The sequence below is a fragment of the Nannospalax galili genome, unplaced genomic scaffold (assembly GCF_000622305.1).
Source record: "Nannospalax galili isolate Female #2095 unplaced genomic scaffold, S.galili_v1.0 scaffold355, whole genome shotgun sequence".
NCBI classification, from domain to species: Eukaryota; Metazoa; Chordata; class Mammalia; order Rodentia; family Spalacidae; genus Nannospalax; species Nannospalax galili.
Window position 1 is genome coordinate 1,214,211 of NW_008336848.1, and position 24,003 is coordinate 1,238,213.

General features: G+C 39.0%; 1 long non-coding RNA gene across 1 annotated transcript in view; it reads left to right on the plus strand.

The window, feature by feature from the left end:
• Positions 1 to 1,637, plus strand: part of LOC115070059 — a 9,671-nt gene extending 8,034 nt beyond the window's left edge. The window contains exon 4 of the long non-coding RNA XR_003849260.1: positions 1,448 to 1,637. This is a non-coding gene — a long non-coding RNA (uncharacterized LOC115070059). The remainder of the gene's footprint in view (positions 1 to 1,447) is intronic.
• Positions 1,638 to 24,003: the final 22,366 nt, after the last annotated feature.

Here is a 24,003-nt window from a genome sequence, read left to right on the forward strand (position 1 = left end):
TATAGAATGTGACACTGGACCTTGAGGCTCTTCTCCATCCCCTGGGCAAGTTGCCACACAGGTCTGGCAATTTTAGCATTACAACAAATGACTGGGTAACTGTTCTAGTTTCCTTTCCGGTGCTGTGATATAGCACTCTGACCAAAGCATCTTAGGAAAGGGTTTACTTGGCTTACACTTCCAGGTCACGGTCCATCACTGAAGGAAATCAGGACAGGAACTCAAACAGGAGCTTGAAGCAGAAACTGTGGAGGAACATTGCTTGCTGGCTCACTCACAGGCTCATGATTAGCTAGCTTTCTTATACAGCCCAGGAACATCTGACCAGAGAATGGTTCCACCCACAGTGGGCTGGGCCCTCCCACATCACTCATCAAGAAGATGCCCTTCAGACATGGCCACAGGCCAGTCCAATAGAGGCAATTCCCCGACTGAGGCTCCCTCAACCCAGGTGTGTCAAGTTGACACTAAAGCTATCCATCACAGTTTTCAAACAACTCAAAATAGTGCAGAGTGTACAAGTATAGATTTATTTATACATGTATAAATTCATTGTGCATCTTGCTACTGAGCTCAAGATCCTGTTTTGCTTTGCTGTGACTTACCTGAGTTCTTTTTTTTAAACAACAGCCAACTCTGCCCTTCTCTGTATCTGTACATAGTTTCAAAAGTGATTCAAACAACTCAAAATAGTGCAGTGTGTACACGTATAGATTTATTTATACATGTATAAATTCATTGTGCATCTTGCTACTGAGCTCAAGATCCTGTTTTGCTTTGCTGTGACTTACCTGAGTTCTTTTTTTTAAACAACAGCCAACTCTGCCCTTCTCTGTATCTGTACATAGTTTCAAAAGTGAATGCTTTAGGAGAGTGTAACTGTTTTCTCTGAGTTGAAACATTCCATCCCTGATCAAAGCTCAGTTAAGACTCAGGAGTTCCAAAGGGAGGCTCCACAGGAAGCAAAAAAACTCTCAGTTCCTCTTAAGTAAAAAACACAATTCTCAGGAAGTTCCCGAAACTTACCAGATTTGCAAGGCCCCTTCCTTCCCAAGGTTAAGTAAGCAGTAATGATTGCTGAAGAGAGACTCTCCAATGGGATGAGCTGCCTGCAACTCATACAGAGAACTGCAGGGATCCAGCTTTTCTGAGTCGAGTGGTAACCCGTGCTGGGAGAGGCTTTCGGTGGTGTGGCTGTCTTTGTGTTGTTTGCTCCTCTTACCCATACTCCTATCAGTAACTCCAAAAAACTCACGGTTGTTGTCAGTTTTCTTTCTGGTAAGTAGGTGTTGGTTCACCTCTCTCAAGGAGTAGTGTAACACACTACTAATGATTTTGAGAGAGGTAATAGATGTTGAGGGTACAATAGCCATTTGTGGACCATTTTGGACAGCATGAAGTTGTAAGCCAAATTCAGCTATTTTGTCCATGTTTGTTTCTCCTGCAGGTTTGGAGGCAGTTCATAGCAGACTTCCACTGAAGGGCCAACCCACACACGCTGGCTTCAACTATTCTTCATGTTCAACTTGATTATGCCAGAAAGCTGCACATGAACAGAAAAAGGTTTTATGTGCTTCTAGATTTTGGACATGGATGGGCTTCAGAGAAGGGAGGTGCTTTCTGTCCTGTAGTTTTACCTTGAGTCCTGGAATGAAAGCAAGCTGCCAATACGTCTTTCTGCATACTCAGCAAGTTCACTCAGTCTTCAGTAGCATGACACATTGTTCTGTTTGTTAAGAAAGATGTTGAAGGATGCAGAGGGTAAAGATAGAAGGGTGACCTTAGAGAGAAGAAATCTAGTATCTGGTTGGAGTTCTTAAAGTTACTTATTTTTACTTATATGTGTGTGCCTGTGTGAGTTTATTTGTGTAGTTTGTGTCCAGAATGAAGGAGGCTCTTAGAGCCCCTGTAACTAGCTATAGGCAGTTGTAAGAAGCCTGATGTGGGTACCAGGAACTGAACCCTGGTCTTCTGCAAGAGTAGTATGCACTCTTCACTAGTGAACCAAACACCAGCCTCCCCATTCTTCTCTGCCCCTAGAGAAGCTGGAGTTCTTACATGGTTTTCTACTAAAGGAATTTCTCTTGGGTAAAATGAAGGTGCTAGAAATCTGCCCTCTGGACTTGGAGAGTGCTGGGCAAAACTCATTTGTCAAAGAAGATTTTTTCATCTCACCTGAGGCTCAGAGTACTACTCAGGTTGGAATTAGGGAGACAAATACCTTGGCATGCTTGTTTAGCATACATGAGGCCCTGGGTTCTATCCCCAGGGCCATATAAAACCAGGTGCATTGGCACATGTCTATAATCCCAGCACCAAAGAGGTGGAGTCAAATGGATCGAAAGTTCAAGATCAACCTCAACTACATAGCTAGTTCAAGTTCAGCCTGGGCTACATGAGAACCTGCTTCCAAAAAAATCCTTGGCCAGATCTGCCTTGTGGTACATTCTAGTCCAGTTACTGCCATGTTCTTACAAAGTCTTCAGTGTAGCTGGCAACAGGTTCACTGAGTGACCCCATTTAAGGGACCTCAGTCAGGAATTTGATGGTCACACCATAGTCATCCACATTCCACGTTTCAGGTTCAAGCCATATTTTCCAGAAGTAGGGCCTTGGAAACCTGGACGGAGGCCAGATTCACAGACATGTAGCTGCCAAAACTAACAGACTTGTAGACAGTCTTTGTGCTGCCCTTTCACACCCTCAAAGAGATACCCGCTTTTTCCAGTAATTTATTCTTTCACTTTGTGTTACCCTTTTCTTTTGCTGGGACAAGCTGAGCCTTAGGGAAAATAACTGCTTGTTCTCAAACATGCTATTGGGAAGCACATTCCTGCTTCCTCCCTTCCTCTTGCCCAGTGCCTGGCCTGCTTTGCCCTCTCTCCAGGACATCATGACTCTGCAGAGTTGCTCTGTAAGTCTTCTATCTTCCAGGGGTGACATTGGCAGCCTGAGATGATGGTGTTTCAGTTTTCTAAGTAGCTTGGCACACAGGGGCATTTACCTTTCTGCTCTGCAGTCTGGCTTCTACTGCTGAGCTGAAGACAGCATTCAGTTTTGTATAGATGAACCCACACCTCTTTGGGAGCCCTTTCACCCCTTGTTCTCCTGCCCATATGGTGTCACTGAGGTGTGGGTCCTCTAGGCACCAAGCAAACTACCAGAAAGTAAGCTGGTTTCAACTAGAGCCCATTCTTTGGGAAGGGTCCATAGAAATGTGTTTATGCTCCAAAATAAGGACAAGCAAAGTTTAAATTCCCAGGTTGGGTTTTGGTAGATTTGAGTGAGGTAAGTGAGAAGACAGCAAACAGTTAGGAAAAGCTAATCCAGATGTGGTCAATAATCAAGACAACCACTGGAATAAAAAGCAAGTGGCAACAGACGTTCAGAAGAGATAAGATGTGGTTCAATGTGGTTTTCTCTAGGGACTTTCAGAACTCTCAGATAAGTGTGAACTGCCCACAGCTAACACTTATTTCTGACTCTACATTAAATTTGCTTCATATCTATCCTATTTTTAATCTATTCTTCTGTCAGCAAATAGTGATATTGAGCAGATTTCCTAGCTTAGACATTGACTTTCTGTTTGGTTCTTTTTCATGATTTTTCTTTGTTGGACTTTTCTTTTTCATGCATTACTGTTGATTTCATTCAGTTTCTTTATGTGCACCATTTCAAGCTCATGGAACGTCCCTAAGATTAATATGAATTGCCAGGTAGTCTGCAAATCTCTATTTTGTTAAGGTTAGCTACTAACATATTATGTTCTTTCTTTGATTCTATCATACTCCCTTGACCATTTATTGTCCTTCTGACTATACTCCAGCGTATTTGTGCACTTGAAGAAGTTAGAAATCTTTACAGATTGTATTTGGCAGGGAAATGTCCTCACCAGTCAGCCTATCCAGAGACCCAGAGCAGGTGATCTGGTATGGTCCATAGGAAGGATTACTGCTGGAGTCATTAGACAGGCTGGATAAATGCCTAGGTTAACAAGTGTGCAAGTTGAACCCTGGATTTATGTTGTTGACTCTAGATTCAGGGTCCAAAGAGGCTAGGGTGAAGGATAAGGCTTTAGACATTGGCCAGGCACAAGGTTGGTTGGCTGGGGCAGGGGTTTGCCTGCAGCTGGGGTCTGCCAGCACTGGTCTGGTATTGGAGAGGGCCAGCAGTCTTGGACTCTGGTTCTAAAGGAGAATTTAGAGCTATGGAGGCTTGGTGTTTGAGCAGGCCTAGGTTAAGTCTATAGGAACAGTCCTAATCCTGAGGATGCATGTACTAGGCTGCCCACATTGTGTGTCTGAGGCTGCGTTGTAGACTGGAGCTCTGCCACAGCCAGCTGGCCCAACAAAGGGTGGTCTGGAGCATGGTTGGCAGTAGGGCAGCCTGAGGGCCCTAAGCGTGTCTGAATTTCAAGCCTATCAGGATGATCTTGTTTTGAGGTGGGCCTGTAGGCTAAGTCTGTGGGGACCAGATTGGAACTAGGGTGGGTGTGAGTAATGAGTCTGCAGGACCAGCCTGGGGATTGGGGTCATGGACCATGGGACTAGCATCAGAACAGGACTGGAGGCATGGTTTGTGGATAGTGATCTGCAGTCTGTGGCTAAGGTGTTTTCTCTGGAGCTGCGTTTTTCTTGAATTGGCCTGATTCTGAGATATATTAGTCACTTGTCTCATTGTTGCCACAAAATACTTAACAAAAGCAATGTAGGGAAGGAAGGGTTTATTCTGGCTTACAGTTCTAGGAGATACAGTCCATCATAGCAGGAAAGGTATGGTGCGGGAGCAGGAGGTGTTTAGTCACATTACATCCGCAGTCAGGAAACAGAACATGATGAATGCATGCACTTAGCTTGCTTTCTTCTTTTTGTTCAATCTGGAACCTCCAGGTCATAGAATGGTACCAGCTACATTTAGGGTATGTCTTCCCATCTAAATTAACCTAATCTAGATAGTCCTTTATAGACATGACCAAAGATCGTTTCCATGGTGATTCAAGTTCTCTTAAAATGATGGTTAAGATTCACCATAACATGATGTCTGAGGCCCTCTATCAGTGTGGTACTGCCTGGGATTGGGAGGAAAGTGACACATGACTATGTGAAACTGAAACTGTCCTTTCAACCTCTCTGTTGCTTTTATTATTCATTAAATTTCTGTGCTATGCACAAGTGCTAATAACTTCCCTTGTTTCCTTAGCTCATGCATAGGGCAGACTGAGGGCCCTGAGCATGTTCAAATTGATGTTTCTGATAGAGAAGACAAGCCCTGGGCAGTCCCATTGTTATTTATGTGCCAGAAGTTGCATTTAAGGACAAAGCCAAGAAGAACGACAGTGACTGACAAAATAAGAGATTGCAGCGAGGTATTGGTAGCTATTGTGGTAGGTGAAGACAGCTGCTTCTCATGGATCTTGTGATGCATTATGGGCACCTTTGTCTTTACAGACATTTGCAGAGAATTCTGTTTTCAGAATCAAAGAGTAAACAATTTTGCTGTTTTCCTTTTCTCTATTTTTTATTTGGAAACTAGAGCCCAGAGGTGGGAACAGAAGGAAATGAGCACTGCAACGCACAGGTGCTTCCTCTTGGAAAGCTGAGAGTTTACAGAACTGGATGATTTTAGGGCTTCAGGGGATAAGGGTATGTGGCTCTAACATTCATCAGTACCAGGTTCCCCTCCAATTCTGGATACACAGTGATGAAGTGATCTTCTTTTCCCAAAAGTCAGACACTGCTTATAAGTGACTAGAGGTAGATAACGAAGGTGAGCAGGAATTACAAGTGCCACATATAGCCAGTTCTCTTCACTGGTGTGGGGTCTCCTGTTCTCTCCTACTGCCACATTTACCAAAGAGGTTACATGCAGCCTGTGGGTAGTGCAAGGGCAAACAGAATGCTGAAAGTCTTACAGCAGTTACTACACGGAGGATAGCTGAGAGTGGAAAGAAGTAAACCTTTGTGCTATTGGGTGGAAAGACAGCAGCATAAGCTAGCCTGTGCGGAGCAATAGAGGGCACACAGGGTTAAGATTGCTACTCGTGATGACTTTCCTTGAATTTTGTCCATGTCTAAACAGCCAAGTTCAAATTTCCTCTTCTTTCTCCTCCTCTTCTTCCTCCCCATTCTCTTCCTCCTGTTCCTTCCCCTCTTCTCCCTTCTCTTCCTCCCTCTCCCTTCTTTCTCCTTCCTTTTCTTCTTCCTTCTGTTACCTTCCCTTCTCTTCCTCTTCCTCTTCTTTTTATTGTCTACCTCAAACCCAGAATAGCAGCTGTACAGAGAACCAGTTAGGTTGCAGCTACTAGAGGTGAAGGGAGGAAATGGCTGTTCCTTTTGTCTTTGGAATATGTTCTCAAGAATTTGTCCCATTTCATACACACACACACACACACACACACACACACACACACACACACAAACCCCATCCCCTCTTCCCTCCTTATTCCAATGATTCAGCTCTGAGCAGATCATGGAGAAAAGAGAAGTGGCCTCTCCAGGAACCCCAGACTCCTCACAGAGCCAGGAGGTCCAGACTCCTCTTTGGAAACTAGCAGACTTGATGCGTGCCACCCACACACCCAGCTGATTCAGAATTGATGTAGCTGCAAATAAAAAATGTGGAGAGCTGTTTCTTTGCAGGTTGTGATGAATGTGGTCTGATCCCCTGTCCCTCAGAATGTGGAAGTAGTATATTTCAAACGACCGAGAAGGGAAGTATGCGGGAAAGGTACTTTAAATCATTTCTGTGGGTTTGTGCACCATAATGTCTTCATTCCATGGTTCCCTCAAGCATACTCTTTTCCCAAGGCATTTAGAATTTGTATCGTAATCTTGATATGCACATCATTTTGGTTTTTATTTAATTGGGTATAATCATAGATTAATGTAATTTTCCATAACATTCATTTAAAAACATATTACCCTATTTAAAAAAATACACAAAGCGTAATAGTTAAAATGTGCAGACCGATTAGAAGTTGTTACCATCTAAGAATTACATGTACTCTAAAAATGAAGTTTATACTATATGTTAACAACACATACCTTCCTAAGAAAGCACCCCCTGGAACTATTATTTTTTCCTTAACCTTAAAGAATCATACATGATAAAATGTGTTGGCATATAGCAACATATCTCAGCCATTCCCAGTGAAATATTTGCATTTATTAGTAAAATACAGAAAGAAATTTAACACAACCAATTGCATTAACATTTAGCTTTGTAGTCTTATTAATCTAAAGGATGGTAAAATTGGGTCAGGTTCATCTTATTTGAATGTGCTTCACTTAATGTTAAAATATTTGTCCTCATTTATTAACTAAACTTTACCTTAATTTTTAGTACAAATATCTGCTCTATTTTTCTGACCTTGGTATCAGGGAGGAGACAGGGAAGATTTTGAACTCAAATTGAGTCTAATCAGTAAAGTTTTGGGTCAATGTGTTAGCCCATATTTAGCTATACCCACTATGGGGTATCGCTTCTGATTGATGTTGAACAGGGAGGAATAAAGGGACATCTCTGTGTCTAGTCTTGTTTACTCAAATTTAATCTTTGGGAATTCAATTATAAATCTTTTGAGTCAATTCCAGATGAAACTTGTAATACAAATATTAAATTAAAATGGTGATTTTAGCCAAACTCTATCCTTCCCCTGTACTCAACAGTTATGGCTTTCAAAGATATTCATACACATGTGGACATGATTTGGCTTGGTGTGGGTGGATTTGAGTGGCTGTCACACACACAGCTGAAAATTACTTATGAATTCTCAAATCATTCACTGCAGGCATTGTCTTTTTTTCTGGAACTGCCAGTTGAGACTAAGAAAGCCCAAATGAACTCTGAGATCTGTGAAAAGGAGCACTGAACCCTTTATGCAAAATGATAATTACGATGCAACAATAGCAGTATGTCTCAAATTCTGTCTGCTCGTAGTGTTTGTCAAGATTAGTATTTGTCTGAAGGATCTAAAGCAAGGATTTCCTGGTTTGTTTCAATAGAAAAAATTGGTCTTGAAACTGGCCTTTGGAGGCAACTGAAACTCGAGGGTTCCGAAAGTTTCTCAGAAGCGCAACCATGCCTTATCTCCTTTTAGGTTCCCCTACACAGATTGTATGAAATTGTTTCTTCCACTGGTTTACTTTTAGAGTCACAGATGAAATGCCTGCTTGAATAGCTTATCAGCAACAAGCTTCCAATGGAGGAGGGAGGACAGGTGCTGAGAATGGGCTGAGAAAGAAATAAATGTAAGAGGAACTATTAAACTGAAAAAGGAAATAGGGTTTGAAGTCAGATCAGTTTTAATCTCTAACTTGGCAATTTATGATTAATTGTATCTCCTTTGTTCATATCCCAAGAGCCTTTGTTTCTCTGGCTAAGAGATGGAGAATCAAGTGTATATTTCTGGTGAAGTACTTTCTGAATCCTAAGTACTATGTAGTTATCATAGAAAAAAAGAATGTTGTTCTGAGCCCTGTGCATGACTGAGCTGTACTCAGATTTCAATGAATCCTTGATTCTGCCTCAGAAACTACAATTTGTGATGGCATCGTACCAACCCATATCACTTTTTACATAAGTCAGCAACTCTGGTTTTAAAATGAGAAAATGTGATAATAAAATGGTGTTTTATTATACTTCACAGAATTATTTCACACCATAACACCAGAACCTATGTCATTTCCTATCACTGAACAGAGAAAAAGGACCCTATACCACCAGGCGAACACTAAAGAAAGTGACAGAATGGGAAGTAATTACTGAACAGGAAATGAACAGAGAGGAAGGAAATGAAGTCATATTGGAGAATGGCAAAAAAAAAAATACAAAGGAAAAAAAAGTAAGATGCTGTGTCTTTATACAGCATGTTTAACATGTGCAACTGCCATTCTTTATTATGTCATTTCATTTTCAATATTTGTAGGCTTGCTCATTTTAAATTAAGGTTTTGGAGTTTGTGTCATACCTAAATCTTTAAGCCTTCCTTTCCTCTCTTCTTTGTCTCTCCTCTCTTCTGAACTATAGCTTTATGTCAGGTGGAATAGCAGTATTACAGATATCAATGTCATTAGAGTACTTTCTCTGCCCTAGAAGGCTGCAGAGTCTATGGCAGCCATGATGGAATGCTGCAAGAATGGGATAAGGAAAGTAACTATGTTCAGGGGATGTCAGGAAAGGTTTTATAGAGATGGTGATATCAGTTTTTACATTTATTTATTTATTTATTTATTTACTTATTTATTGTGTATGTATAACATATACACACATACACACACACTCACTCATGCATACACATACAGGGAAGCTGAAGGAGAACCCTTGGGAGCTGGTTCTGTCTTTCCACTGTGTAGGCCCTGGGATTGAACTCAGGTCATTAGGCTTAGTGGCAAGTGCTTTTGCCTACTGAGCCATCTCACTAGTTGAATTCGTTGTATATGAAAATTCCAGCCACAGAAATCAACTTTTACTAAAGCTATGCAACTTGAATGCTGCTGTGGTTTGGATATAGTTTGAGTGTATGTTGGAGATTTGTCCTCAGTATAGTGTGGATAAAAGATGGTATGGAACATGCAGGGAATTGGGCCTAATGGGGCTTAGGTCATTTTGGGAGCACTGTTCATGGAAGGAATTGATGTATTTTTATGGGACCCTGGTGTTTGTTCCTGTAAGGTTATACAAGAGCAAGCCTGACCCCACTCCAGTCAGCCTCTATATTCTTATCTGATCATGCATTCTTTCCCTCTCAAATGTATTTCTACTATGAAGCCATTTGCTATAAGAGCCTTACCATATCTAGCACAGTGCTGTGTGAACCCCAAAATCATGAGCTAAATAAACCTGTTTTTTTAAATATACAGTACCCAGCCTCAGGTGTTTCATTATAGCAACACATATATGAACTAATATGAATGTTAAGTGATTTTTTAAATAGCTAATATATAGTATATTTGAAACAAGGTGAAATTACAAATATAGACACATGCCTGACCACAAAAGTCTTTGTAAACAATAGCCAAAGATTTTGTGGAGTATCTCAAATGTGCTTTAAATAGTTAATTTTAAAAAGAAAACACTAGGGATAGTGAGATAGCTCAGTTGATAAAGTGCCTGCCATGAAAGTGTGAGGATCTGAGTTTGATTTACAGTATCTACGTTAAAAAAAAAAAGCTAGAAGAGGTGCTATACATTTGTAATTCCATTTCTGGAGAGGGCGAGACAGGTGATTCCTGGACCAAACTGACCAGGCTGCCCAGGCTAACTGGTGAGTGCCAGGTGCCGGTGAGAGATCCTATGCCAAACAATAGGGTCTAAAGTCTCAGCTAGAGCAGTTAAGACAAGAGAAAGGGACTAAGAGGAAAAGAAGTCAAAATATATTTATTTTCAGATGCTATGTTTCCATACATAAGTAGCTTTCCTACATACCAATGACAAAACACATCAAGAAAGGGATCAGGGAAACAATCCTATTCATGATAGCCTAAAAATATCTTGGAACAGAACAACTTGAACAAGTAGAAGACCTATACAATGAAAACTGTAAAACACCGAAGAAAGAAATTGGCTAAGATACTAGAAGATGGAAAGACCTCTTGTGCTCATAAGTTTAATTTTGTGAAAATGTCCATCTTATCAAAATCAGTCTACAGACTCAATTCACTCCCCATCAAAATTCTAATGCAATTCTTCACATAAATTGAAAAAATAATATCAAAATTCATATGGAAACACAAAAGATCAAGGATATCTCAAAATATCCTGAATAACAAAAACACTACTGGAAGTATCACCTTTCCTGTTTTCAAGTAATACTGGGGAATCATACTAATAAAACCAGGAAGGTACTGTCATAAGAATTAACACACTGAATGGAATTTAGTACTCAGATAGCAGCTCATGCTCCTATAACCACTTGATTTTTAACACAGAGGCCAAAAACACTCATTGTAGAAAAGCAGGATGTTCAACAAATGGTGCTAGACAAATTGAATAGCTCCATGAAGAAGAAGAATAAGACTAGATTCTTGATGTTTACCCTGCACACGACTTGGCTCCAAATGCATCAAGGACCTCAACATATGACCTGATACCATGAATCTGTTAGAGGAGAAAGTAGGGAATATTCTTTAAATTACAGGCACAGTAAGGACTGTCTGACTAAGACCACAATAGCTAGGAATTAAGACCAACAATTGACAAATGGTACCTCATGAAAATAAAATGTTCTTTATAGCAAACAGCATCATCAGTTGACTGAAGAGGTAGCCTACAAGATGAGAAAAAAAAAAAACTTTACTACCTATAGAACTGTCAGAGAGTTAGTGTCTAAAACAGACACAGAACTAAAAATCTAAACACCAAGAAAACAAAAAACACAATTAAAAATGGAACATGGAACTAAGCACAGTTTTCAGGGAAGAAGTAGAAATGGTTATGAAATATTTTTTTTAAGTGTTCAACATCCTTAGCCATCAGAGAAATGCAAATTAAGACTACTCTGGGTTTCATCTTACTTCAGAGTGGCTAAGATAAAACAACAAAAATAAATGACAACAAATACTGTCATGGATGTGGGGCCAAGGGAACATTATTCACTGTGGAAATTCCTCAAAATACTAGAAATAGATATACCATATGATCCAGCTCTAACACACCTGGGCATATGTCCAAAGGACTCTATATCCTACTCCAGAGATACTTGGTCACACATGTTCACTGTTCCTCTACTCACAATAGCCAGGAAATGAAAACAGCCTAGATATCCATCAGCTGATGAATGGACAATGAAAATGTGCTATGTAATGCAATGGAGTTTTATGCAAAAGTTTCATGAAACCATGAAAATTTCAACTAAACGGATGAAACTGGAAATAATCATTCTCGGTGAGGTAACCCAGACCCAAGAAGACAAAAGCCTCATTTCCCATCTCATATAAGAATTTTAGCTTTGAATCTTCAGATATATATGTTTAAGTAGGAGTAACAAAACAGGTCAGGAAACTAGTAAGTGGCCATGGGGGCTTGTGGAGGAGGGGGTAGAATGCAGGCAGTATGAAGAGGGAAAGGAGAATAATAGAAAGGGTTAAGTGGAGTGGGGGGTGGGAAGGCAGGGTAGAGGAGGGGATATGGTGAGAAATAACTAACACTAAAACAACTTTGACAAGGTTGCACAGGAACTTAACTTTAGAGGCTTTCTAAAATATATCATCTATAAAAAGAGTTTTTAATGGAATTACCCTGTAATGGGGATACAATGCTTCTTCCAGACACCATACGTGGTTGTTCTAGTTTCTCCATTGCTGTGACAAAATATTCTGACCACTACCAACTTGGCGAGGAAAGGGTTTATTTGTCTTACATCTCCCAGGTCACAATTCATCTCTGAGGGAGCCCAAGGTAGGAACTCAGGGCAGGAGCCTGGAGGCAGGAACTGGAGCTGGCTATGGAGGAACGCTGCTTACTGCTTGCTCCTCTGGCCCTCACTCAACCTGCTTTCTTTCTTTTTTTTCTGAAATATTTTATTTATTATTTTTATTTTATGTGTATGCATGTATTGCTTGCATGTAGGTAAGTGCAACAGTGTCATGCAATGCCAGAGAGGCTGTCAGATCCCCTAGAACTGGAATTACAGACAGTTGTTAGCTGCCATGTGTGTGCTAGGATTCGAACCCCAGTCTTCTGCAAGAACAGCCAATGTTCTTAACCACTGAGCCATCTCTCCAGCTCCTCAACCTGCTTTTTTCTACAACATAGGCCCACCTGCCCAGGGGGTGGCACCACCCGCAGTAGGCTGGGCCCTCCCACATCACTTAATAATCAAGAAGATGCCCCACAGACATGGCCACAGGCCAGTCCAATGGAAGCAATTCCCCAATTGAGGTTCCCTCAACCCAGGTGTGTCAAGTTGACACTAAAGCTGTCCAGCACAGTGATCAAACCAAAAAGCTCAGTGCCTTGGAGGTAGAGGTTTGATACAGGTGTCTTCAGGGATAAGCAGTCTGTAGCCTCTTATTCTCTGCATGCTGGTAAGTGGTGGTCCTCTATGTTAATTGCCATCTGATGCATAAGGAAACTTCTCTGCTGAGATGCATTAATTGAGAGATGCATTAATCTATAGGTATAGGAATAAGTCATTAGAAATCAATTTAATAGTATATACATATCAGAATAGTTATATTAGGCTTTCTCCCACAGCCTGTGAGCTGTCTAGCCTCAGGTTCCTAAGCCTGATATCAATGTTAGGTGTGGGCTCCATTCTATGAAGTGGACCTAAAATCCAGTTAGAAAGTAGTTGGTTACTCCAATAATATTCAAGCCACGATTGTACAGTGGGCATATTTGCCAGGGTAGTTGTTGTGGTTTGCAGGATTCACAGCTGGGTAAGGTTCATGCTCAATTTTCTCTTCAGGTAGCTTTCATAGCATTTCTGCTTCTTTGGGCTCAGAGATCATTGTGGAAGTGGGGGCAGAAAGATTGTAAGAGCCAGAGGAGGTAGATGACAGAGTTTTCCAAACACCTGGTCTGTTACTCATATGAACTCACAGCAACTGTAACAACATGGATAAGTCCAATATAAGCTCAAACCAGACAAAATCTCAGCATAAATATAGGAAAGTGGGTAAGAAATCCCAACCTTACCTAAGGAACTATTGGCAACTGACAACTCCTGGGAAGGGGATATTTAGTCTCATTTAAGAGTGAGACTTAGTAGGTGACCAGGCTCCAGTGGATGAATCCATACCAAACGGCATTTGGAGACACAAACTTAACTCTATAGTCCTTCATGTATGTAGTAGAAAGGGTGCAGATATGAGAGGGGATCTAAATATGGTCAAAATATATTGTATGAAAAATTTTAAAATTTGATAAAAAATTAATCACAAAAAAGCTCAGTGCCAAGTGTGAGTTGCCTCTTTTCAAGATGTTGGTCTGTGTAGTTTGACAGAGCCCCCAAACATTACAGGCCATTACCACGTCTCTTGATACCCTCTAGAACTTGATGGTAAGACCCTGTTGCTGACAAAACCTCACACCTGAGTCTTAGGACATGGAGAAATCAAGCTGGCACCAACCTGGAAGCTTCATAATGGCTGGCTAGTTTTCATAGCACTGGAAGGTGCTACAGATGCTAATTGGGGAAAAATAATCAACAGTCTTACCCACCTCTTCACCCTATGAGCTATAATAATGGTATAACAATGGTATGAATATTATAGAAGTAACTGTTTTCTGGTTTGATTTAAGGCCCACTATACAAGATGGAACTCCTGCCTAGTACTATTGACTGGGCCAAGATCCCATGGCTTGGTAAGACCTATGGGAGAATCATTATGCTAGATGGAATAGTGCTGAACTGCTTCTTAAGAATTCATCTTTATGCCCATATATTAATACATCTCTCAGTTTTCATCATAACAGCTTCTTTTTACAGTAGAAGATGATTAAAAGGAGACTTGCAAATGGCCAGTGTATGGAGAATAAGAGATCATGGTATGTTCAGCCAAAATTGAGACATCTTTATCACACTCCTTTATCATCACAGAAGGGGTGGGAAAATTGTAAGAAACTGAGGTAGTAGAGAACTGATAAGAATCACTGTTTTATGGACATGGTAGAACTGTTGCACACATGAATTCACAGTGGCTGTGAATTTCATTTGTTGGACTTATGCTTGACTTTCTTATAATCATCACAAACATGCAGAAACAAGGAATGTCTTTGAGAGTTTTCCACTGTGTATTCAAGTGCTGAAAGATTTCAAACTCAATGGAGATGTCATGCAATCCCCATCCCTTTCCCATGCCATTTCAATATGCCACAAACACAAAGTCTGAAAGAAGCCAACTTTTGATAATCATTGAGCCAAAGGCAATAGTTAAATGATTTTAATTTTTTAGAATGAGTCCAATTTCATCTCATATGATAATAGAGAACTTTGGGGGATAAAAAGCAAAAAATAATGATCATATTCCAGAAAGCACTAGCATGCTGGGAACATTTTAGTCTTATTATAGCTTCATACTTAAAATACATAAATAATATATACTTTTTCCTATATGTATTTATGTAGGCTTCATAGACTAGAATATGCTTTTGATAAAGTTACATTTTATATTAACCACAATTCTGAGGTATTTTGTTTGTATTTAAAACCATATTCTTGATTGACTAGATGACTAAAATTAAAATATGTACGTTTTAGTATTAAAAATAGATAAAACCAATAAAATGAGCAGGGACTTTTAAATGAAATATCTATTTTCTTTAGATCATGCCACCCTGGAGACATTATACTAGGTTCTTTGGAAGTGTGAATAAAAAGTGAAACCTGTTTCCTGAGCGACGAGGGGACTCTTGAGGTAGTGATTTAGTTGATTATAGGCAAGAGCCAGAGCACAGTGCTATAGAATGAGAAAGGGATTAAACTTACTCTCCTTTCTATTAAGCCTTTTGTTTACCTCACCATTACCCCACTCATATTAAACTTTGATCTGTAGTAAAATATGATATGCTTAATCCTTAGCATTGAATTCTAAGGGCTTGGGTGCTGGTTTATACAATGGATTTGGAGAGATACTTGGCTGGTCAGTTCACAAATTGTGCCCTATCAATTCAGCCACAGGAAAAGCAAATGAAGGATGAAGGGAGAAGATGTCTGAGGTGGACGAATTCCCCTGGGGATAGTCCTTGGATCCTGTAAGATTTTCTGTTTGAGAAATCTCATTCAGAGCATGTGCTGCTAGTATGTTATGTCCAGGTAGACAGAAGAACCAGCAAAGTTTTTGTTTATTTTTCTGTGCATGAGCTTGGTGAGGTAAATTGGAAACTTTAGGGGCTTCTTTATATGCATGGATAATTTGCCTCATGTGACATCTGCAACAGCACTGCGGGGTGGGAAAGTAGTCTAAGAATGTCCAAAAGGCTTAGTGAAATCTGAGACACAGCAGTGCCTTAGGCATTCCATTAGTCTCAAAAGACATTTGCTAGACTATTAAGATGTTTGGAGTGACAACTAAAGGGCTGAACTGGAAACTTATGAATGACAGAGTTGGAAATTCTGAAACCTTTTAGAGCTAAGGGGAAAGGGACCAACTGGACTTTCAATCTATAATATGTGATGGTTATTTCAAGAAGAATGAAACAGATTTGGATGGAGACTTAATCTGCAATCATCGTTGACTCAGACTGGTTCCTCTTGGTGGCTACTACCTGATTTGTTCAAGGAGAGGGAAATGCTCTCTGGTGACAGATATCATCCTCCAGATCCTCACCCTTTAAAAAAATCCTTGCTTTCTATCACACCTTACAAAATTAGAGAAAAATATTGATGATCAAGAAAAAAAGATGGAAAATAATCACAGAGCAATAAATGAATAAGGTATCTGTGTATCAGCCAAGGCATTCAAAATACCTATGATTGAATGGATTGAGTAAATTAGAGAAGATGAAAAGAACAGATGAAGGTGTGGAAAGGTACTTCAGAGATTATATTCTATCAGAAACATAAATGTAGAATCCAGAACTGACGAAACACAATCTTCAATATTACAAACTTGATAGATGGATTTGAGAAGAAAAAGTAAATTGAAGGAAAAGCCGATAAGAATATACAAATCAGAATACAGGAATGATTACAAAAATGTGAATGGAGAAGCACAGAATGAATCAGAGATCTAATGTACATATAATGGGGCCTCAACAGGGAAAGAGAAAAGAGGGGAACTTCTTCACGCTTCCCAACACTGCACAAAGATGCCAATTGAGAGATGCAAGGAATTCTGAGAATCTTAAGTTCAATAATAAACAAAGACAATCACACTAAAGGATGTCATGAAATCTTTTGGAAACCAAATACAAAAGGAAAATTTAAAATCAATATCTTAAAAAGGAAAGACTAAAGCCTAAGTTTTTCAACAGAAACTAGAAGACAATGAGCTGACATCTTAAAAATATTAGAAGAAAATAATCATTCAACTCTGATTTCATACATGAAAATTTAATATAGCCCTTAAAATATAAAGCTATTTTTGTTCAAAGAAAAACTTAAAAGACTTTGTCACTAGCATGTATACCTTTGTAGAATAAAATCGATTTCCTCTAATGGCAAAAAGATTTCAGTTAGAATATGGAAAAATGGGAGAAAATTTGAACTCCAGAGGACTAAGTAAACATGTTTGTAAGTAAACACAGTATTGTCTATATGATTGTCATGGTGTATGTTTATCCATATTGCACATGCAAAACAAATGGATTTGTTGTTTTCCATATACAATATCTGTCCATCTTAAATAGCTGGTTACTAATGCCATGTTGAGGGAGGAATTGCATACTACAAATTTGATATTTTGTGTTCTATTTTAATTCAGCTTTAATTTCTAGCTTAATTATATTGTAGTAAGAGAGTATATGTATATCTATAAATATTAGAAAAAACAAAAATGGAAATAAGCTATTTAAATTTGCAACTCAAAAGCCAAACAACAAAAAGCTCATCAAAATTACAAGAAACAAGGAGAGAGATGAAAAAAAATTACAAGGATAAAAAATAAAAATCAATATAGTTAATGTCAATCATTTTATGAAACTGATCAAATTCACATTTTATCATGATTAATGAAAAAGAATTCACAAATTTTTAAGAATGAAAATGTGAAGATTATAATACACTGAATTGCATGATAGACATATTCCAAGTCTGATGATTTAGAAGAAGAGGATTCCTGATTTGAAAATGCAACAACTTATTAGATGTTTCTGTAAGGAAATGCATGAAAATAGGTATTCATTTTAAATACTGAATTCCTTTAAAATATTTTATTTTTATTATTATTTATGTGTATGAGTGTATTGTTTGCGTGGTAAGTGCACCCTTGTTGTGTAATGCCCATAGAGGTCAGAAGAGAGCATTGGATTCCCATGGAACTGGAGTTACAGATGGTTGTTAGCCACCTTGTGGGTGCTGGGAATCAAACTAAAAATTAAATTCTTAATTAAAATCTTCTCATCAAATTCCTTGACCAAATTTCACTGGGTGAACTTAAGAAACATAGTATTGTAAAAATTATTTTAAAAAGCAGAAAAAGAGGGAACACTAATCTTTTTAAGAGATGCCAAAATATATATTATAAAATTGACAAAGACATAATAATAAAGAAAATAGTGAATTAACTTTAAAAAATATTTTATTTTTGAATTTTATGTGTATGAGTGTATTGCTTACATGTATATAAGTGCACCCATGCCATTCAATGGGAGGTCAGAAGAAGGCATCAGATCCTGGATCACTTGGAACTGGAGTTAGGATGGTTGTTAACCAGCATGTGGATGATGGGAATTGAACCCGGGTCATCTGCAAGAGCAACCAGTGCTCTTAACTATGGAATCATCTGTCTAGCCCCGAATTAAGTTTTTGGTGCAAATTCCAAAGAATATATTAACAAATTCAATTCAGCAATACATCAAAAGAATAAAAGAATATCACTCCTCCCAACACACACACACACACACACACACACACACACACAAGTTTATTTCAGGTACATAAGAATAGTTTAATGTTAGAAAATCACCCAGTGTAATTCATCACATTAATTGACTACAGGAAAAAAAATGACAATGTGGTAACTCTGCAGGACTAGATTGGCTGAAACAGAGAGCACAGAGCACACTGGGTGTTAATGAGAATAGTGGCAGGGGTTGTTGGGATTGTTGGCAGTGAGGCTCTGCAGGGTTGTTGGGATCGTTGGCTGTGAGGCCCTGCTGGCGTGAGGCTAAATTGGTACAGTCACATTGGAACATGGTTTGGTGGTTTGGCAATATCTACTAAGTAGTATCATGCCTGGATATGTAACCAATGGAAATGTTTACATAGTTTATATCAAAAGACATGAACTAAATGATTATGCTAGCAATATATATAATAGTAAAAAACTTAGAAACCACATTGGCTTTCAAGGGTAGAATGAATTATTAATTCATAGCATCATACCAAGTAGAATACTGTATAGCAGTCTTGGTGAGAAATATTTACATGATCCTATGGATATAGGTATTTAAAATAAGTATACAGCTCATAAAGATTTCATTTAAAAACAATTCTTTGGTATACATGTATTTCCATTTATTAAAAACAAAACAAACTTATATACTAATCAGATGGATATCATTGTTTATTGTTACATATAAGGAAATAAATCTTGGCTAAATATTTCATAATGTAGGGCATAGAGTAGCTCCAAATTTTTTTCAGAGTTGAAAGATATTTTGATTTTTGTAATCACCAATGCTGAGCACACTGCTTCACATAAATACATAGTACAAAATGGCAGAAATAAACTTAGGGCCTTTTCAGAGACTGTTGGAAATTCTGTCCTAATCCCAAGCTAAAATCAATTTACTGATTTTTAAAAATGAAGCTCAAAAGCCGGGCACGGTGGCACATGCCTGTAGTCCCAGCACTTGGGAAGCAGAAGCAAGCGGATCTCTGTAAGTTCAAGGCCAGCCTGGTCTACATAGTGGGTTCCAGGACAGCTCTGGCTATAGGGAGACCCTGTCTCAAAAAGACCAAAAAAAAAAAAACAAACCTCAATTTAACAACCCAACAATAATCATTAATTTTCAAGAGCAAACATTCTAACATATTCTAATCCAAAGATATACTAACTTAGTACTTACATGCTAAAGAATGATGGAAAATATTGTCTTTGTTTTCCATAATTAAACCATTGTTTCTCTAAGATCAGGAAACTCTGTACACAACCTAAAAACACTTCAGTTCATAGTATACAATTGTCTCGAATCTGCACTGAGGTGTGGCAGTTAGTGCTTATTGGCATTGATGTGGAGTAACAGCCCATGTTATGTAAAGTGCCCATGCTGTGTTCAGTACCAAGGCTGCAGGGAAGTTTTGTAATGCAACACTGGTGAGCACAGCCAGAAATACTTTGAATTCCCTACATGCTTGATTTTGAGTTAAATCTTGGTCATTGTGCATTCTGAAATCCTTTACTGTTACAATTTTCCTTTCTGAGATCTTCACATTCAGTTACAGGACCCTCAATGAGATCATGGCCCACAAATTAAGGAACTGGGCTGTATAGCACTATACTACTGATAAATCCCAAGAATTCATCAGTCACTATGTGTGTTGCTGATAGAAATTCTCATAGAAGAGTTCATCAGTCAGTATGTGTGTTCTTATAGAAAGCTTCTAAACTCTTGGCGTTTTGGAAAGAAACAAGAACCCAGCAGGGATAATCCCCCAAAGGGTGCCCGTGTACATCTGTTGAAGGAGCTGTTCAGCCTTTGAGAGAGAATGTTAAGCCTTCATTATTCCCATGTGACTCACCAGTATCAGGGCAGTTTTGCCTACTGCCACATAAAATGTTTGAAGAGCCTTGTCACTTCTAGTCATACCACATGACAGACTGTATAGACATAGAGTGACACTTTATGGTTTTATCCAAATGAATCAAATTATTTTTTAACTTGTAAGTTATTATTACTTTTTGGATGCATAGATAGGGTTAGCAATTCCTTGATGTTTGAAGAAATCAGTCTCAAATGAGAAATTTTAGATATTTGTCCCTGAACTAGACATGGTACATTCAGGAGGCTGAGGCAGGAGGATCATGAATTCAAGGTCAGTTTAGGCTACATAGCTAGACCCTGTCTCAAAGACAAAGCTAAACAAACCTGTTCCTGGGTCTAAACTTGCTATTTTGATGTTTCAATGTGGCATCTAATGTGCAGTGAGAAGAGAAAACCAAAAAAGTGAGGGACGGTTGATTTTCTTTAGAGATAATGAATTAGACACAAGACCTTGATAGTTCACATCATGTTCAATCAAAGTAAACCTTCTAGTGTCTTTTTAAGAGCTAGGCAATTCTGCTACCAAATAAAATATTTTTCTTTGTCCACATTACTATACTACTGACAAGTCTTCACCTCAGAACTCATCATTCAGAAATGTGTAGCTGTTTCCAAAGTGTGTCTAAAACTGTTGGAACAAGCATTTCAGAAAGAAACAAGAGGCCCCATCTCGGCAACTCCGTGGAGGGTGCTGTGTCTCTGGTGACGGGTTTGGTCACTGAGAGGCAATGTTCCTGTCACTTGCCAATTTGGCTTCTATTATTCCCATGTGGCTTTCCAGTATCTGAGCACAGTCTGGTCTCCTGTCAGCTGAAGGCTTAGGTAGTAGAGTCCCTTTAGCTACACAGCTACCAAAAGTGGCCTGTCCTTCCACTCACTTTAATAATGTTTTGATACTTTTTTTTTCAGCTTTCAAGAACATTAATCATATTGACTCTTTTATGTTTTTTAAACATATTTTTCACAGTCTTTGGCCTGGAATGGAAATTTTACCACTGGGCAACAGCAGTCACAGACTTGGCAATTTTAGCAAAGTTGGGAGAAAACAGTTCTGATGGCCAAGTGAGTTGTCCGAGTCATTAAGAGTTGGAGTGAATCCTCGTCCAGTCAGGGTTCATTCGGCTCCTGTACTTACCACTGCTCTTGGCAGTACCGATTATTGTGGCTATACTGGGGCCTCTGGGACTTGGGAATCTGAGTTTGTGATGGAGAGGGGAAGTCCAAGTCCTTTCAGAAGGGAGATGCCTCAGAATAACTTCATGTGGCTTGCATGTGCCTTGCCCCTATGCCAGCCTACACTGGGCCACAGTACCACTTAAACATCCCAGTGCGTGTATGGGGTTCCTCACCTCCGCTGGGAAGGCACACTTAGAAGTTTGGGGCTATTTATCAAGGGTTTAAAGCAGGCTCATCTGTCTGTACCTCCAATTTTTATGTAACTCCTACAGAAGCAACCAGACAGTTTCAATAAAGGGTTGGGGAAGCAGGAAGACAATGAAGGAGAAACAGTGCCAGTCCCAGGCAAAAGACTCCAGGAAGAGCTCCACAGAGGCCAAAGATGCTGAGAATTTAAGCCACCATAGTTTCAAAATCTTGTTTAGTTTATATATAGGAAGCAAAAAGTCTTGAATAAGTTAAGTGACTTATCCAAGGTCATAGAGATAATGGTGTAAAAGTTAAGATATTTTTCCCAGAGGTTGAGATTTCTGGTTTTTACTCACTTTTTTACTTATCTGCGAACACACACACACACACACACACACACACACACACACACACAGTAAAAAAAACTGCTTAAAAAGAAATCACCCAAATACTCCTTATGACACACACACATACACACACACAGACACACACACACAGACACACACACAGAAACACAAACACACAGATATACACACAGATACACACACACACATACACGTGCACACATGCATGATGCACGTACACTCCCCTGCAGGTTTCAGTTAAGAAAATTCTATTATCTCTACTATGTACTCCTATTACTGAATTATATAATATGGGGTGACCTTTTATTCTGTGCTTGTTAGGTCCAGGATTGTTTCCTCTTGGCAACAGCAAATCACACAGATATACACACAGATACACACACACACATACACGTGCACACATGCATGATGCACGTACACTCCCCTGCAGGTTTCAGTTAAGAAAATTCTATTATCTCTACTATGTACTCCTATTACTGAATTATATAATATGGGGTGACCTTTTATTCTGTGCTTGTTAGGTCCAGGATTGTTTCCTCTTGGCAACAGCAAATCCATCATTCTCTAGTTTCCCCACCTTAAAAATTAAGGAATTTTCTTTTCCTTCCCTCTGTTTGCCTGGCAGCACCCTCAATCAAAAACAAATAAGCTGTTAATCAGTGAAAAAAGAAAGAGGGAGAAAAATCTTCAGAAATTGTGTTTAGTCCATCTGGCCTTAGAAAAACATGGGAATTGGTGATCAAATGCATTCAGCAGGATGGCTGCCTTTCAAGGGAAATAGTATCTGGATATTTCTATGTCTAGACCACAGAGGAAAAATGCTTCCTTGGTAATTAACCCATTGGAAACAGAGTATGCCAGTGTGGCCGTGTGAAACCAAGCTAGGGGAAAGTCAGAGAGATGCAGTCACTAAAGATTCAACCTACAGGTGGCTTTGGTGGTGTAAGCTTCCAAAAGCTCACTTGCCTTTATCTCAGCATATTATGTAGATATCAGAAAGGATAGGGAAAGGTAAGTTACTTGGTGTTTAAAACAAATATTTAAAAAAAATACTTACTGTCACTACCTTCAATTTGCATGTCATTTTTAAGGATCTGTGACAAAACTCCTTCTTCCTTGGGATGTGAATTGAGACCCTGCCATCAAGACCGCAAAGGTATTTTCATTGAGAACTAACAGACTGAAAGTTACTTAACCAAGTGGCTTGCCTGAACCCTGGATAGGGCATTCATGTGAATCTTGATTGAATTATGAATCCCGACTTGATTTATCTCAGTTTTTCAGTACTGTCTTAGCACTTGCAAAAGCTAGATGCGAATTGGCATATATTATCACTTAACTAGGTAAGATGCTTTAATATATATGACCTGAAACTCACTATGTAAACCAGGATGACCTCAATTTCACAGAGATCCACCTGCCTTTGCCTCCCTAGTGCTGGGATTAAAGGCATTGCCATCATGCCTGGCTCATAATGAAATATTTTAAATTTCTTATGTGGATGCTATACATTTTCAACTGTATAAGTGGAAGAGGTTTCCCTTTATGTTTATTTCATAAGTATGCTATAGTATATTCATTCTATCAATGTGCATGAAATGCTGTTGTATTCTTAATGAGTTCTTTCAAATCAAGGGGATTGGAATAGATTCACAGTGCCTTTTTGAGAAATGTCTTTATGGAGAAATAACTGTACATGTGTATCGGTCCATTTTCTGTTACTATAATGAGTATGCCTGAGGCTGGATAACTTGTAAAGAAAGAGTTACTTTTCCTATCTGTTCTATCCTAAGATCAAGGACATCTGTTGATACCCCTCCTGCTTTCCAGATCCCAAGATGGTTCCAGAGACAGATTACATATATGTATTTTCCGTTTTCTCCCTCTTCATATAGAATCATCA